This window comes from Fukomys damarensis, unplaced genomic scaffold, assembly GCF_012274545.1.
Source record: "Fukomys damarensis isolate Sample0158 unplaced genomic scaffold, DMR_v1.0_HiC HiC_scaffold_19, whole genome shotgun sequence".
NCBI classification, from domain to species: domain Eukaryota; kingdom Metazoa; phylum Chordata; class Mammalia; order Rodentia; family Bathyergidae; genus Fukomys; species Fukomys damarensis.
Genome location: NW_022900931.1, coordinates 29,677,115 through 29,695,324, shown reverse-complemented (window position 1 = coordinate 29,695,324; position 18,210 = coordinate 29,677,115).

Sequence of the window (18,210 nt, the reverse complement as noted above, 5' to 3'; positions counted from 1 at the left end):
ATATATATATATTGAGACATTTTGGGGATAGAAGCAAAGACTAAAAACAAAATTTACTTGTGCTTCATATATACTTATATGCACAGCCAAGTGATAATTTTTTTAACCGGGGAGCAAACTCCTGTCCTTGTGCTTGTGAGGCAGATGGCAGAACCACTGAGCTAAATCCCTGGTCAGCCCAATGATAATTTTATATAAGCTTTTAGTGTACAGTTTTGACTGACCAATCCCATGAGACCAGGTATGAAATTTCCATTTGTGGTATTGTTTTCGTGCTGAAAAGCTTTGGATTTTATTTTTAAAATATTTTCCATTAAGCTTATTGGTGCATTTTAGGTGTACAATATAGTTATATTCATCATTAAGATTTTGTATCTTTACATGATGTGTATCTTGGTTCTTATTTTTCCCCGTTTCCCTGACCTCCCTTTATCCCCTCCACCCTTCCCTATTTTCAGACTTTGTTTTCATGTTTTTCCACTTCTCATATTTTTTCTTTTCCCTTCCTTTCTTTCCCCTACCTTCCCACTCTTTTAGATCTTTTCTTCCTATTTCACAACATCAGTTATACATTTTGATTCTTATTTACACTTTTGGTTGTTCACACCAGAGAAACTATTTGGTATTCACACCTGTGTGTCCTATTTATTTCACTTAAGAGTATGACCTCAATGTGCAGTCACTTAACTATAAATGTCTCTAGTTTCTCATTCTTTATGGCTGAATAGTACTCCACTTTATTAAACACACACACACACACACACACACACAACCTTCTTTATCCAGTCTCTAGTTGATGGGTAATTGGACTGTTTCCAAGTTTTAGCTATTACAAACTGTGCCGCTATAAACATGGGTGTGCATATATCACTGTGGTATCATTCTTTTAATTCTTTTGGGAAGATACCCAGCAGAGGAATAGCTGGGTCAAATGGGACTCTAATCCTAGTTGTCTGAGGCATCGCCATATAGATTTCCACAGTGGTTGCACCAGTCTGCACTCCCACCAACAGTGGAGAAGGGTTCCTTTCTCCCCACAACCCTGCCAGAATTTGTTATTCATTGACTTCATGATAGCAGCCATTCTTTCTGGAGTGAGGTGGATTCTAAGCATTATTTTCATCTGTATCTCTCGAATGACAGTGATGTTGAACAATTTTTCATATGTTTATTTACTGCTTTTACTTCTTTGTCTGAAAAATGTCTGTTCATTTCAGATTTCCATTTTTTAATTGGGTCTTTATATTTGGGGGGGTCTGACTTTTTTCAGTTCTTTATATGTTCTAGGTAGTAGACCTTTGTCTAAGGAACAGCTAGTAAACTTTTTTCCCCACATTGTAGGTTGTCTCTTAGCTCTATTGGTGTTTTGTCTTGCAGTGCAGAAGCTTTTTAATAAGATGAGATCCCAGTTGTTGATTCTTTGTGCTAATTCCCGTGCTGCTGAGGATTTGTTCAAAAAGACTTTTCCTATGCTGATATCTTCAAGAGTTCTACCTAACTTATCTTTTAGAAACTTTAGTGTTTTTGTTTTAATATTTAGATTTTTTTTCTTGGTTTTTTGAGTCTCACTATGTAGTTGAGACTGACCTGGAACTCACTATATAGCCCAGGCTGGTCTCCAACTCATAGCAATCCTCCTGCCTCAGCCTCCTGAATGAATGCTGGGATTACAGGTGTGAGCCACCATGCCTGGCTTAATATTTAGATCTTTAATCCACTTCAGTTTTAGTTTAGTACATGGTGAAAGATAGGGGTCTACTTTTAATCTTGGGTAAGTTGAAATCCAATTTTTCCAACACCATTTATTAAAGAGGCTGTCTTTCCTCCAGTGAGGATGGTTGGCTCCGTTGTCAAAGATGAGGTAGCTGAGTATGTCTGAAGTTGTTTTTGCATCTTCTAACCTATTCCAATGATCTTTGGGTCTGTTTCTTTGCCAGTACCATGCTGTTTTTTTCACAGTGGCTTTGTAGGATAGTTTCAAGTTGGGAATTGTGATACCCACTGCCATGTCTCTGTTGCCTAGAATGATTTTTGCTATTCTACGTCTCTTGTTTCAAATGAATTTTTGGATTGTTTTCTCTAGTTTTTTGGAATATGCGGTTGGGATTTCAATTGTGATTGCATTGAATCTGCATAGCAGTTTTGGAAGTATGGCCATTTTCACTGTATTGGTTCTTCCTTCCCAGGAACAGGGGATGTCTTTCCATTTTTTCATATCCTCTTTGATCTCTTTTTTCAGAGTGCTGTAGTTCTCAATGTAGAGGTCTTTTGACTCCTTTGTTAGGTTGATTCCTAGATATTTCATTTTGGGGGATGCTACTGTGAAAAGGATTATTTCCCTAATTTCTCTCTCAGTGAGTCTGTTATTTGTGTACAGAAGGCCATTGATTTTCGAATGCTGACCTTGTAGTCACCTCCTCTACTGAATCTGTCAATTAGGCTGGAAGACATTTGGCAGGGTTTTTCGGGTCTTCTATGTAGAGTATTATATCATCAACAAAGAATGACAGTTTAACTTCTTCCTGTCCTATCTTTATTCCTTTTATTTCTTTCTCTTGTCTAATTGCTGTGGCTAATGTTTCCAAAACTATTTTGAACAGGAGTGGTGATAGTGGACATCCTTATCTTATTCCTGATTTTACCTTGAAGTTTTTCAGTTTTTGACCATTTAGTATGATGTTCACTATTGGTTTTTCATAGATAGCCTTAATCAAGTTGAGATAAAGACCATCTATTCCAATTTTCTGTACGGTTTTTATCATTAATGGGTGAACTTTGTCGAATGCTTTTTCTACATTTATTAAGATGATCATATGGTGTCCGTCCTTGATTCTGCTTGATTTATATATATTGAATCATCCCTGCATCCCTGGGATAAATTCTACTTGTTCAGGATGTATAATCTTCTTAATGACCCTCTGCATTCTGTTTGCCAGTACCTTACTGAGGATTTTTGCATTGTTCATTAGGGAGATTGGCCTGTAGTTCTCTTTTTTTGGTTGGGTCTTTCCCTGGTTTTGGACTCAAAGTAACACTTGCTTCCAGCAATGAATTTGGAAGTATTGCTTCCCTTTCAATTTTATTGAAAAGTTTAAAGAGTAGTGGCAATAGTTCTTTTCTAAATGTCTTGCAGAATTCAGCAGTGAAGCCATCAGGACCTGGACTTTTCTTTGTTGGTAAATTTTTAATATGTTTTCAATTTCACTGATTGTAATTGGGGTGTTTAGAATTTTTATATCATCTTCGTAATTCATATGTATCTAGAAATCTGTCCATTTCTTTGGTGTTTTCCATTTTATTAGAGTACAGGTTCTCGAAGTAGGTATTGATGATCCTCTGGATTTCTGCTGGATCTGTTGTGACTTCACCTTTTTCATTCCTAATTACATGGATTTGAGCCTTTTTTTTTTTATAAGGTTGGCTAAGGGTTTATCGATTTTATTTATTCTTTCAAAAAACCAACTTTTTGATTTGTTCATTTTTTATATCATTCTCTTAGTCTCCATTGCATTGATTTCTGCTTTGATCTTTATAATTTCCTCCCTTGTACAAGCTTTTGGTTTGTCTTGCTCTTCTTTTTCTAAGAGCTTAAGATTCAGCATTAGGTTGTTTATTTGAACTTGCTGTTTTCCTAGTGTGGGCATTCACTGCTATGAATTTCCCTCATAGAATTGCTTTCATTGTGTCCCATAGATTCCTGTATTTTGTATGGGCATTATTTATTTATAAAAACTGTCTAATTCCTTCAATTTCCTCTGTGACCCATTGGTTTTTCAGGAGAATGTTATTCATTTTTCATGTGTTTGTGAAGTTCTGTGGTTTCTTATTCTATTGATCTCCAGTTTAATTGCACTATGGTCTGATAATATACATGGGATAATTTCAGTTCCCTTGCGTTTACTTAAACATGTTCTATGAGCTAGTATGTAGTCTATTTTGGAGAATGACCCATGTGCAGCTAAAAAGAATGTATATTCTGATTTTGTGGGGTGGAACACTCAGTAGACATCTATTAAGTCTGTTCAAAAGCTTGGTTCAGTTCTAGTATTTTGTTGTTGATTTTTTGTCTAGATGATCTGTCTATTTGTGACAGTGGGGTATTGAGGTCTCCCACTACAATTATATTAGTGCTTATTTGCTTTTTCATGTCCATTAATAACTGTTTGTATAGTTGGGGGAATTAGTATTTGGTGCATATATATTTATGACTGTCATTTCTTCCTCTTGGGTTGTTCCCTTTACAAGAATATAGTGGCCATCTTTGTCTCTCTTAATTAGTTTTGGTTTGAAATTTACTTTGTCTGCAAATAAGATAGCTACCCCTGCCTTTTAGCTATGGATTTTAGAGCACTTCAGATTTTGGATTTTCAAATTAGGAATGCTTAACCTGTATCGTTCTTTCATTTGAGGCCTAATTCCAAAGCATTTTATCAAGAGGCTGTGCAAACCCTAATCTGGTATGATTTGAGTATAAATTTCTTTTCCTAAGATTCACCTGGTTGAGTAGTAGGGGCAAAAAAGAAAGAAAAGAAAAAGAAAAAAAAAACAGTAAAGCATGAACTTCACTCACCTAATTCAAGTCATTTTCCTTTGGATTTTTGGTTTTGTGACATTGGCAGTTGACACTGTACTCTAAAACATCATGTTTAGAAAAAAAGAAAGTAGTTTGGGAGAAACACAATTCCTGAGCAAAGATTAAGGAGGGCTGACTACATGTGTCTTCTATCCTTATGAAAAATTATGACTGATTCCATTTAGAAAATGTGTCTGAAATTTGGCTCATTCCCTTCCAAGAAGGTAAAATTTTAATTTGAAGTCATTTTTCCCTTTTACCAAGCATTTAAAGAATTTTCATGGAAGAAGGTGATAATCCTCAAGCCGCAGGGAAAGCTACTGACAGAGAGCCCTCAGTGTCAGAGGGAAGCCAACATCCTCTGCATGGTGACATGAAGGCTGAGGGCCAGGCCCCCTCACCTCAACCTGAAAGCTCTGAAGGTCTCTAGGGCCCCCAGAGCCTATCTGAGGTTGCTGAGGCCTCGCTGAGATTCACTGCCATACTCTACCTGATCTTACTTCTTTCTCTGCTCTTCCCTGTGGGCTGAGTCCAAAAGTACTTAAGATGAACCTTGTACAGATCACCATTCCAATCAGTCACTTCTCAGAAACCCATCAACACAGCCAAACTCATACTTCCCAAGAGTGACCACAATACAGATTCAAACCAGGTCTACCCATGCCATAAACCAGTGCCTAACATACCCAGACATGCTAAAGCCTGGAAAGTCTTTGGTAAACCAGGCCAAGTCGGGCACCTGAATTGGGGTGTGGCCCAGGTGTCTGTAATTTTAGTGACTTCTTTGGATGTCTCAGGTGTACCTCAAAGCCTACAAAACATGCTTTATTGGTAAAGAGAAGTCCTGATTTAGGGTGTTTGTAAACCACTATTATCGACCTGTACTCATGTTGTGTTGTCTCTATAGAGTTTTGCAATCCATTTAGTAAATATCATTGTTTCCATTTTACAGATGAGAAAACTGAAGACAGAAAACTCAAAGAACTTGCACTAGATCACACACACTCATAAATTATGGGGCCAGAAATAAACCCAGGCGGTCTGTAGTCTGTGCTGATAATCCAACCCATCCTGTATTCCAAATGACTGATTCCCTCAAAATTCTCTCATCCGGAGCTGCAGGAGTAATATCTGTGTCCATGGGTTGTTGTGAGGGTAAAATAAGGTAGTGCCTGCCACAGCATGCATACATATTATACACCTTTTCTTTTCCCCCAAGTGGAGTAATATATACCATGTTTTTTGTCCATTGGACACAAGAAATCTAAAAGTCAATCATTAGAAATTCTCTCCTGATTGCATAGAAAACTGTCAATAAAACTAGTATGACAAATACACATGACTGAAGAACCTCCATATCCATGGCATTATGCTCAAAAATGTTGGGGACTCTTCTGTGACCAGGATGTAATCCTGGACCTCTAAGAACATAGAAATGGATAGGAGAGACAGATGCATTTATCATGACCTCCCTGGGAAAAGAAAAATTCTAACACTAACAGATATCTTCTCTCCTCACCTCTTCTCCCTTTTCTTTTCCTCCCTTTTGTTTTCTCCTCATGATGGAATGTGTAACCATGTAGCTAAATAGTACAAAGAACTTGGGTTCTTGTGCTCATAAAGCTCAGAGGTCTGGAACCTTTGTGCTATGGTTTAGATATAAAATGTCCTCCCCAAATCTCATGTATTCAGAGTGGAGCTTTTGGAAAGTAATTGGAATAAGGAAGTGCTGAATCACTCAGTGGATTAATCCATGGATGTGTGCACAGGCAAATGCCCTGTAGGAGTAAGAGGTAGTCGCTGAGGTTATAACCTGGAAGGGTGCATTTTTGTCCCGGCTCCTCTCTCTGCCTCCTGGATGCTGTGATGGGAGCAGCTGTCCTCTGCCAGACCCAGCCAGCGTATTGTTTCTGCCTCGGAGCCAGACAACCATGGACTGAAACCGTAAGCCAAAATAAACCTCTTCTCCTTTAAGTCGTGCATGTCAGATAGTGTGTCCCAGCAATGGGGCAGTAACTAATACACTTGGTATACATCCTAATCACCTTCCATTGTTGAAGGGTCATAATGCCATGCAAAGGATCTGGCCCTCCTTGACCTCAGCAAGCCGGGGCCGCGGCATTTCCTAGTAGCTCTCTGGGTGATGCTGTTCCACAGAAAAGGTTAAATCAGGGTTTCAAATGAGGAAATGTGGGCTGGTCCTCACACCGCTTCATCGGGGCCCCTCTTTTCCTCATTCTCTTCATTTATCTATTTCTGTGTGCAACTTCTCAGGCCCCTCCTTCTCTGCGTCGTCAAGGCCTCCAGAGACTGGAGTCACATCCTTTCCAGCACTCCTAGGCCTCTGCATTCATCGGTAGGGTTCCAGGGAAAGACTGTCATTGTTTCCTCCTGGGCCCACACCTGCTTATCATTACAACTAGGGATGGGATGGGGCTGGGATTTTTTCCAGACCTGAATCACTGCCCATTTCAACAGCCACTAGAGGAGGGGAGAGGATATGACCAGAAGCCTTCTAGAATTTCATGGAAGGGCAAAGGCAGAGTTTCCCTCGGAAGGAAGACTGTCCTGCTGCAAGAAAGAAAGGGATCTGGCCACTATGCTGCTCAAAAATAAACACTGCTTATGAGTACTTCATTTATGCCAGGAGCTTCCCATAGTTACGTGCACCATGGAATTGGATTAAAAACACTTAGGAGCATGAACAGCACCGACCATCAAATGAGAATGGAACACATCCTGGTACTCATAAAGTGGAGACCTTAGTCCAGTATTTCCTGGGCCATGTAGAATTCAGGGGTTCAAGAAGGAAGGGTGATGCCAGAAACAGACACCACCTAAGGCTGGAGAAGCACCTAAATACCAACCAAAACAAATGTGCTTCGTAACCTAACAGCTAGTATGTTCTTTCAGATGCATACTATTGAATACATCACCCCTGGGCATCACTTTAATAATCACCATTCTAGAACACAAATACACCCCGAAGGTTTGCTGATGTGTGCTGGAGTAACATAGCTCTTTCTAGAGCATCCGTTGTACTCCAGGATTTGGAAGAGAAAATGTTATTTATGTTATTTACTAAAACAAATCTGACTACATTGCAGAAGAGAACATATGTAGAACAGGCATAAGTTTTCAGGACGTGCATGAAATGTGAAGAAAGTGTGCATGTGGAATTCTGACATCAGGGATCCTGTAGCAAAGCCTGAAAAGCCTGATCAGAGAAACAACAGTGTAGACGTTTATGTCTCTGTCATACAAAGGGATTCTAGAGGCTGAAGACTTTGTCTCAGGAAACACACTTTTAAATGGGGCAAAGATTCGTGTCATCTTCCTGGCCACACTGCCTCCTTCAATGGTAGCTGTTTGCTTGTGTGATTTTTAAAATTTCATTTCACCTGGCGTGGGGTGCACACCCGTAGCCCCAGCATGCTGGGGTGCTGAAAGAGGAAGAATGAAAGTTCAAGCCCAGACCGAGCAACTTAGCAATTCAGTAAGACCCTGTCTCAAAAGATAAAAGAAAACCTGGGGAAGTAGTTAGTTGTGAAGGCTCTGGGTACAATCACCAGAACTGCAAAATGAATGAATAAATAAATTTTATCTTGACCAGAAATAAAAGCTAGCTATTATTATTAGAATAGTTACCCTTCGTGAAGGACTGGCTCAGGAAGACTTTAAGTGAAGAAGAATGTAGAAGGTGCCATTCTGCAATGGCCAAAGTTAGAGGAGGCTTCTTCAAGGACAGACCAGTGTGTGCCTTTACCTGTACAGAGCCCCTGGCCAAGGAAACCATGGGACCAAAATGATTTATTACACAGTGAAATTTTGAGAACCATTTGCATAAGAAACTTTGACACAATCTTTTCAGCTTGCTGGTCCAAAGTTTGAAGCTACATAGTGATTACAAAAATATGTGTAAGCTCTTGTCAAACTCTGTGGGAACAGACAGCTAAGACTGTCTACACTGTTGAGTGACTGACTGCCTGTATTGATCCTATATGCACATCCCATGTGCAGATGGCATTCAGATCGTGAGTGATAAGAGGGAATCGTGATGCTTCAGTGATTTATAGCATCTAATTCTATCCACAGCTTTCTGTAAACACTCGTTGAATGGGTAGATAGATAGGGAATGAGTGTCATTGCTCTTTAAAAACTGTTCCTTCAGAAGTCATTTTGCCTAAAACTAAGGCTCTGGGAAGCGATGCATGCACACCACGTGTCTTGGGGCACTGCGGAGTATGGTGACACTTGTCCCTAGAAGAGAATGCACAGTTTGAGAGGAATGTTTTAGATCATGCAGGCTGCTATAACAAAATACTGTAGACTGGTTATTAAACAACGCAAATTTATATCCCACAATTCTGGACCCTGGTAAGTCCAGAATCGACACAACAGAGCTTCGGTGTGTGGTGAGGGCCTCTGCTTCCTGGCTCACAGATGAAACTTTCTCAGCTTTGTCTTCATAAAGCAGAGGGGGTGAATGAGTCCCCAAGCAATGAGCCCTCCACCCCCAAGACTTGGTCACCTTCCAAACTCTGCACCCTCCTAATACCACACCTGAGGGTTAGCCTTTCAGCATGTGAATTTTGGAAGACATAAGCGCTGTGCCAAAAGGTTTCATAAATAAAGTGGGAATGAGAGAATAAAGGCCTTTGTTGGAAATTCGGGCACCCTTGGCACATCTGTTGAAAATGTTGTAATATCTCACATCTCTCTGATACCTGGCCAGGAACAAAGTGATGTCCAATGCATGATTTTCCTTGACTCCTTCAGTAAGTGTGTGGTGGGCAGAGTAGGTGCCTCTGGTTCCCACCTGAGAAAATCGAGGAAAGGCAGGGCCAGGTCTGTACCCGCTGGCCAGCACAGGGGCACAGTGAGCTCGCCCCCACTTCCTCCTGCTGCTCCTTCCCAGGCTAGGCAGGGAGACTGGAAAGCAGGAAAACAGGAGATGCTGGGCCGGAAGCCTCCACCTTCCCAGGGATAAGCATGCTTGGAACTTCCACAAGGATCCTGGAGATTATCCCTGAACTCCGGGTTCCACACCCTGATCACTCATCCTTTCCAGCCCTGCATTTGTGGAACCTAAAATTATGTCTGTGAGCGGAAGTCTCAGCCCTAGGCAGTGACGCCCAACAAGTCTTTGACTTCCTGTCAGACCTTCCAGAGCAAGCCTAAATGTCCCAGGCCTCGCTGAAGCTGCAGTGGAGAAGCTTAGGTTTCAGGTCCAGCACCCACCTGCTCTTCCTAAAGCTTACGCTGACATAAAGTAAGATCTATAAATTGTTCAAATGAACTTAACTGTGATCTGAATTTTTCCTGAGAAGAAATGCTAACCTGGGGTTGTTCACTGTTCACTAAAGAAGTGGAGGGGCTGGACAGCTAGACGGGGACCTGCTGTCCGTCTCTCCGAGGCTCGCCAGACACATAGGTCCTTGCTAAGCAGCTCTCCTAAAGCAAATCCTACGGCAGTGTTATTTTTAATACAGTTGTGCCAGCTGTTTAATTACAGAGATATCATGTAACTCAGTGATTTCCAGACTTTTGAGGAAGCTTTGTACTCAAAACATCTGGCGAAGCTTCACAGAGAATTAAGAGCTTCCCGGGGTCAGTACGTAGCTCTTCTCTTTCAGGCTAACACCAATAAAGTAAAAATAATGTTCTGTCTACTAATCCTTGTTAACCTCACTTTAGAAAGGCAATGTTATCTAGTGGAAAGTGGAAAATGAGAGTCTAAGACCCAACTCCCCCGGCATAATTATGGAAACCGGGTCAGCTTCATACTCCCCAGGGCTTTATTTCCTCCTCAACACAAGGGAGGCCACAGCAGCTCTGCAGCTCACAGGATCCTTCCAGGTCAAATAAGGGAGGAAGAGTGAGGATAACAGAAGGTTCAACACTGGTTATTTGGAAAGAGATCATTATAAAAGTCAATGTTTACCTCTGGTTTCATGGGAACTCAGGCACATGCGCATAAATAGAAAAATCAGCAAGTAGGATTATGTCGCCTGCACACAGTGGTCACTCAGCAACACTTACTGTTTGTGGGCTAAGCTCACTGTAGGGACAGCTTCGAGTCTGCATGCAAGGAAGGGTTTGTGTGGAGGGGAGGTGGGTGGCGACAAGGAAAAGTGTGCTCAGGATTGTTGTGTTTATCTTCATTCTTTTTCTGCCTATAAACATGCACCCAGTTCTTATTTTTGGGTAAAGCCTAATTTAACTACTATTTCTAGACCATTAAGGTCAGGCTAACTCATACACATACAAACATGCAAACATGTACAGACATACACACTCATGTACATACACAAAACACACACACACAAGTGACCAAAGGTGAACAAAAGAACAACAAATCATAAGTCTGGGAAAAATTTTGTCAAGCCTTTCCAACTGTCCTGGTAATGCCTCTGATCTTTGTAACAAGAAACACACCACTTATTTTACCGCCTCTTCTGCCAGATCTCCAGAAAAGGAATGGCTGCTACTGGGAATTTGCATGCAAATGTAATTAATGCTCAAGGCCTCTTTGCACGGGATTTACAAATGGAGTTCCTTATTCCAGACATCGCTCCACCGTCTCCCCACCTTCCCCATCCACACCTTCCTGCTGCCTTGATGCTCCCCACAGCCACTAACGGGATCCAGATGTTCAAATTCATCAGTGCCCTGGACCTCGATCTGTCAGTCCTAAAGTGGCTACTAGTCTGAGGGAGCAGAGGAAGACTGGTTTGGGCTTTGACGTAGAAAATCAAAGGAGGATTCTACCGTAATCTTAGGTCAAGTGCTCCCCATTTCACACTGTTCATCCAACAAACACTGACTAAGCAGCAGGTTGGCGTTCATGTTCTATGTGCAAGTCCCTGGGCTAGAGTGAGAGAGACAAGATGGATGGACACGTCCACCTTGTCCTCCAAGAGCTGCTAGAGACAGAGGCCAGTCATTACCACATCAGAAGAGCTGGGGTGGAGAGGAAGGCACCGGGCGTACTGAGGAGGGACCCTCCCAGTCTGAGGTGATGAGAAGTAGGTGCAAGGAAGACTTCTCAGGAGACCTGGCACATGGCTGGAAGGTGGAGGTAGTGGCATTCCTGGTAGAAACTGCATTAAAAAACCCTCTGATCATACTTTTCCCTTTTAGCTCCTTCTTTAAAGAGATGCCTTGTATCGCAGAGAATCCCGTGCACCCAGCTTCTCCCACCCACTTGGTTGCTGACTTCCTTTGGGCTCAGTCCCAGGGAATCCGTAGGAAGAGCGTGAGTTCAAGGCGCTGTAAGAGCGCTCACCTGCTGGCCAGCCTTCTCCAGGAGCAGCCCTTTCTCCAAGCTCCTTTCTCTGCTTCCACTGTCATGTTTGTGGCCTAGGAGTGGTAAAGGCTCTTCTGCTATGATCAGCACCCCTTGCAGCTCCCCAGTATCCCATGCACACTCCCACAAACAGCCTCAACGAGGCTTTCTTTGAATTATTCTAATGTGAGAGTCATGTATTTCCTGTGACTTCACTGATCCAGTAAATAGCACACACACCAGGCAGATCAGGATGAAGGACCGGACAGAAGCCAGTGGTGCCGAGGGTGTCTGATCTGTCCGTGCCCTGGGCCTTCGTCATTGATGGCCAACTGCCTGCAAAACACAGCGGGGGAGTATGACATACTTTCTTTTTAGAAGACAACATTACTTGTGAGGGTCAGATGTTAAATTTTAACTTGAGGTTCAGAAAATATGGTCTCTGTAGTTAAGAGAAATGGGAAAACGAGTAGGATGGAGTCTGTACGATCAGAGTTTATTCTTGTCCAGCTCAGTCTGCCAGAGTTCACGTTTCTACAAGAGCAGCTAAAGAAAGCAGAGGCACAGCTGTGCTGTGGCTGAAGCTCCCTCACCTGCTGAGTGGTGAAACTGCTGCTTTGAGGTCAAAGCGGCAACAACGGAGACTCCGAAGCGGGCACCGAGCAGCTTTACGCAAAATATCAGATTTATTTTTCGTGATAACTTTTATGAAGTAGGCATTCTCTTCATCATGGTGCAGAAGAGAAAACTGAGGCTGGAAAGGTCAGTGGCGAGCAGCAGCAGCACCTGGGTGTGAGTTTGAGTCGGTATCCAGTGCTCACACGCGGTTCGGCGGCAAAGTCTCCGCCAGGCCGGGAGTTCATGGCCACATGAGGAGGGTGTTGCTGAATCCGAGTTAATTGCAGGCTTAGAGGCAAAGAGCTACGCTGCAATTTGATTTGATCTCTATTATTATATCCATGCAGCCAGAAACTGGATGGGAAGCATTTTGGGAGTCCCTTTCCTTAGGGTCACTAAGACACCAGCCAAAGATTTACCCGCAAATTACAGAGGAAGCGAGGCAAGCACAGCAAGGGGCACACCGGGTACCCCAAAGCTCAGCCCCAGGACCTGTCTGATCTCTGCTGCTCCGAGGAGGGTTAGAGGTTGGGCCCTACTGGGAGGCAGCAGAAGAGCCACTGCAGGCTGCTCACTTCTGATGAACCGCACTGGGGCAGGGAGGGCAGTTTCACCATGTGCTTCCTTTAAGCACGCAGGAGACAACTTAGCTACACAATACAAATGAATGTAAATTTAAAGTGCCCCATAAATTCTGTAGAATTCAAATTTAAGGCCCGTTGGCACTCTCATAAAAAAAGAAACTACTTACTTTCCTTCTATGTCAAAAGTACCCATGCATGATGGTTTATGCCTGTTACTCTCAAAGGTACCAATCTGAGTGATAAATTATCAGCCTGTCCATGTCGTATGCGACTAACCAACAAAGGGAGATAAGGCAGCCAGCCTCTGAATTCAGAGAGCCCTGTCTGGTCTCCAAACAAATGCTATCTTGCTGCGTGAGCCTGTGCTGTTGAAGTGACCACTCTGATTTTTATGTGCCAAGTGAGAGTAAAACATGTGGCCGATGAGTTTTACGAGCAATAACAAACACAAGTAGTCCATAGAGCTGTAGATCATAGAGCTAGAAACAACCGCAAGGGACACTTTGGTGTGTGGAGGCTGGAAAGAACCATTCAGAAATCACAAGGATGCAGCCTATCTTCCCTACTGCCATCTATTTTGAAGAAATTTAGCAAAGCAACCGGTCATGGTAAACTACTCACACATTCATAGAGAGCTGATGGCTTGGTGATTTAAGCTTTTTACCAAGTGGAACTCTAACTACCAATCAGTCGGGATCTGTTTGTGTCTTAAGTAAAATTTATTGCTTATATTTAAATAAATTTTCAAATATTTTACTTAATGAATTGTATATAATCAAGGTATAGAAACGACACTACAGCATACATATAGATAGTAAAACAGTTATTATAGTGTGGCAAATTAACATATCTATCATTTCACTTAGTTACCCATTTTTTGGTTTTGTGATAAGAATATCCAAACTCTACCAATCGCACAGGACCCCCCAAGAGTTCTGTCAGCCCTGCCCCCAGGTTATGCCTTAGATCTGTATCCTCACTGTCGCTTTCTGCCACTCCAAAGCCACTGTGCTGCATCTCCCCGCTGCCAGTAGCCACTGGCTTGGTCTCTGGATCTTTGACTCTCCTATTGCCATTGTTTACAGTCTGCATCAAGTGAGATCATGCAAACTTCCCATGTCTGGCTTGTTTTACTTACCATAATGTGCTCCAGCTTTTTCTATGTTGTAGTAAACGGCAGGGCACTTTTTAAGGCTGAATAAAGTTTTACTGTTGATATACAAAATTTCATTGCCTGCCCACAGCCAGCATACACATAGGTTCTTTCCCTGTCACGGCTGTTGTGAGTAATATTGCGGGGAACACAGATGTGCAGAGACAGTCACAAGGTGTGGTTTCATTTCCCTTGTGTGAGGGACGGCTGGATCGCATCACTCTCTTAGGAACCCAACTGCACGCCTGTCAACAGTGCAGTGCTCCCTTCGCCAGGTCTTGCCAACGTTTGACAGTCACCATAGAGCACACGAGGTAGTGTCTCGGAGATTTCGATTTCAATTTCTCTAACAACTGATGATGTTGTTTGAGCACCTTTTCATGTACACCCGGGCCATTTCTGTGTGTTCCCTGGAGAAATGCTTATTCAGACGTTATTATTTATTATGTATATTTACATACTTCAAACATTATAAATACATATCATATTTATAATGCACAATTTATTTTCCTGTTGAATTATATGAGTTCTTTATAACTCATGGGGGTATATGGTTTGCAAGCCCCCCCCAACATTTCAGGTTGTTTTTTCATGTATATCCTTGCTGTACAGAAGCCTTTTAGTTTCATATAGTTCTATTTGCTTATTTTTCCTTTTATAACCTTGGCTTTGAAAGTGATATCCAAAAAAAAATCACTGCCAAGGCCAATGTCATTGAGCTTTTCCCCAGATTCTCCTCCAGGAATTTGATGGTATCAGTTCTTACAGTTAAGTCTTTTAGCCATTCTGTGTTGGCTTTTGTGTATGATGTAAGATAAGGACCCAATTTCACTCTTTTGCAAATAGAAATCCAGTTTTCCCACACTGTTATCAAAGGAATTGTCCCTCCTCAAAAATCACTGGACCATATCTGTTTGGATTTATCTCTGGATTTATTTTGTTTGACTGGTCTTTGTGTCTATTTCGACATCAGGACCACGAAGTTTTAATTACACTAGCTCTATAATACAATCAGGAAGCTTATAGCTTTGTTCTTTCTTAAAATTGTTTTACCCATGTGGGATTGTGGTTCCACATGAATAATAGAGTTGAAGAGTTTTTTCTAGTTCGGTGAAGAATGTCATTGACATTTTGACAAGGATTGTATTGAACTCATATTAGTTTGAGAAATATAAACATTTTAACAATATTAACCTTCTTAATCCATGAGCATGGGAAACCACTTATTTGGATTTTCTATAACTTCTCTCACCAATGTTTTATAATTATCAGCATGCAAATCAACTACCACCTTGGTTAAATTTGTTCCTAAGTACAGTATGTTTATGCTTCTGTAAATGGAATTATTTCCTTGATTTCTTTCCCAGTTAGATTATTTATGTATAGAAATGCTACTGATAGACAGGTGTGGTGGCATACGCCTGTAGTCCCAGCACTCGGGAGGCTGAGGCAGGAGGATCGCTGTGAGTTCGAGACCAGCCTGGGCTACATAGTGAGTTCCAGGTCAGTCTCAACTACAAAGTGAGACCCTGTCTCAAAAAAAAACAAACAAATAAATAAATAAATAAAAATAAATATAGAAATGCTACTGATTTGTGTATGTTGACTTCTTGTGTCCTGAAACTTTACTGGGAAGGTTTTTGTTTTTGTGGAGTCTTTCAGGGTTTCTATATACAAAGTTATGTTATCTGCAAGTAGAGGTATCATAGTAATTGATTTGCATATTGTTAAACTAGGCTTATATGCCAGGGATGAGTCTTATTTAATCAAAATGTAAAATACTTTTATTATGTTGTTGAATTCAGTTTGCTAAAATTTTACTGATGATTTTTCCATCAACGATCATTACAGATTTCAGCCTGTACTTTTCTTCTCTTGTGATGTTTTTACCTAGATGTCAGGGTATTACTGGCCTCATAAAATGCATTTGCAATTCCTTTCTCTCTCTCTCTCTCTCTCTCTCTCTCTCTCTCTCTCTCTCTCTCTCAAGTCCTGGTATTAATTCTTCTTTGAACATTCAGAGAGAATTCAGCCATGAAGCCATCTACATCTGGCTTCTTCCTTGGAGGGAGGTTTTTGATTATTTCTTTGGTGTTTGCATGTGTTTAAAATAACAAAATACTCGGTGGTCCCACATTCCTGTTAAGCCTCAGAAAAGACATCTATCATAGATCAGTGGATGCCTCTGAATGCGGACTGCACTTGCCAAGTCATCAGTCTGCTTTCACAGAGACAGGACAGATGAGGGAAGGCACCCAAGGACCTCCTGGCAGTGCCCAGGGACTTATGCCCAAAGTTCAGTGATTTGCTCATTAGTGGCCCTGAAGAGGGTCAGAGACTCTGTCCTGTTACTCTTGCCCTGAGTCCTCTGTGTCCCTGATCCCACCACCAACCAGGCCTGACATTCAGATGACATCTGACAAACTGGTCATCTAGAGAAAGCAGGGCTAGGAGGTGCAGGGGGAGTGAGCCACCAACAGGCAGGATGCCTGGACCCCAGCCTGGAGCCAAGCCTGTGCTCAGGCCTACAGCTGAGGCCTCTTAAAAGAGGAGCTAGAAACAGCCACCTCATTCCCTCTGCCCCTTCTTCTGCTCATGGCCAGCTCTTCTCTCCTTTCCTCCCAAGACCTCCAACCCATCCTCCTTTAAACCTGGGTCCTGAAAATGGTATTGGGCAGTTCCTCTAGACTTGCCATGGCCTAGACTCCCAAACTGTTTCCAGAGAAAGACCGTGTGCTTTTGAAATAATGAAGGGCTCTGTGTTTATGTAATTGGAAAATTTGCCATACCACCCCGTAATTAATCATAAGCCAGATTCAGATTTGGCTATAAACAATTTATAAACTATCATGCTCCAGAATCCATTTTTCTTCCTTAAACAACAGTCTTAAAGGAATGCAGATGGGGCAAATAAAAATAGCCCCTCTCCAAAGATTTCACTTCTAGGACCCATGTAAAAGTGCTCTTGGAAGCACTTTTATCTCTACAAAAGGCACTGCCTGGTGGGTTTAGGCGTCAGCAGCCACCATCTCCCTGGTTACATGGGGATTTTGGCATCAGCCTCATGTTGTTCCAACTAGATTATTTCTAAAATTGTGTGCTTTTATTGTTGTGAGTTCCCTTGCCACACATTGCTTCAGCCCCAATTTAACTTTGGTTCCCAAAACACAAATACTAAGATTAAAAATAATGCACATCCACAACCTTCTCATCCACTGAAACAAATCACTTGTGCTTGTCATACTCCTAAACCAACTTAAACCACAGTGGATTTGCCAGGAGGAAGGTAGAAACTCTACCCTCCTGAGATAGAGCCTTGTGTCTTTAATTCAGTGATCAAAAACCCACCTGAGAAAGTTATTTGAATGAAAGGAAAAAGGAGCAGTACTTGTAAATATGGCAGAGCTAATGCAAAACCCAGGAGGATTATCAGAATACCTGTTCTTGGGAGATTTTTAGAAACCATTGCAAACTGTTAAGTTTTAATTTTTCAAATATTTACTGTTTACACTTATGTGTGTACTATATTCTAAATTTGTAAAGACACATCATACATATTGTTTTACATATTATCATACATAGTATTATGAGCTTCGAGGAAAACGCCGTCGTACTCATTGTATGCTTAGCTGTGTTAGGCTCTAAAATGTCAGAGTGACATTACTAAAACACACACCTGAAATAATCAGCTTATGAAGAGAAATAATTCATTTGGGTTATAGTTTTGGAGGGTTCAGTCCATGGCTGGCCTTGTTCTTTGGGGTCTGTGGTGAGGCAGCACATCACGTGGGAAGCAGATAGCAGAGCTGTCACTTGTCTCAGGGTTTTTGAGACCCCTGCTAAGAGCCATTGCCAGTGACTCGAAGATCTCCCAGGGGGCCCCACTTTGTAACAGTTCCACCATCTTCCAAGAGCACCAAGCTGGAGACCGAGCCTGTAACAAATGGGCCTCTTGGAACAGTCCAGCTCCAAATTCTAGCACCTCAAAAGAGAC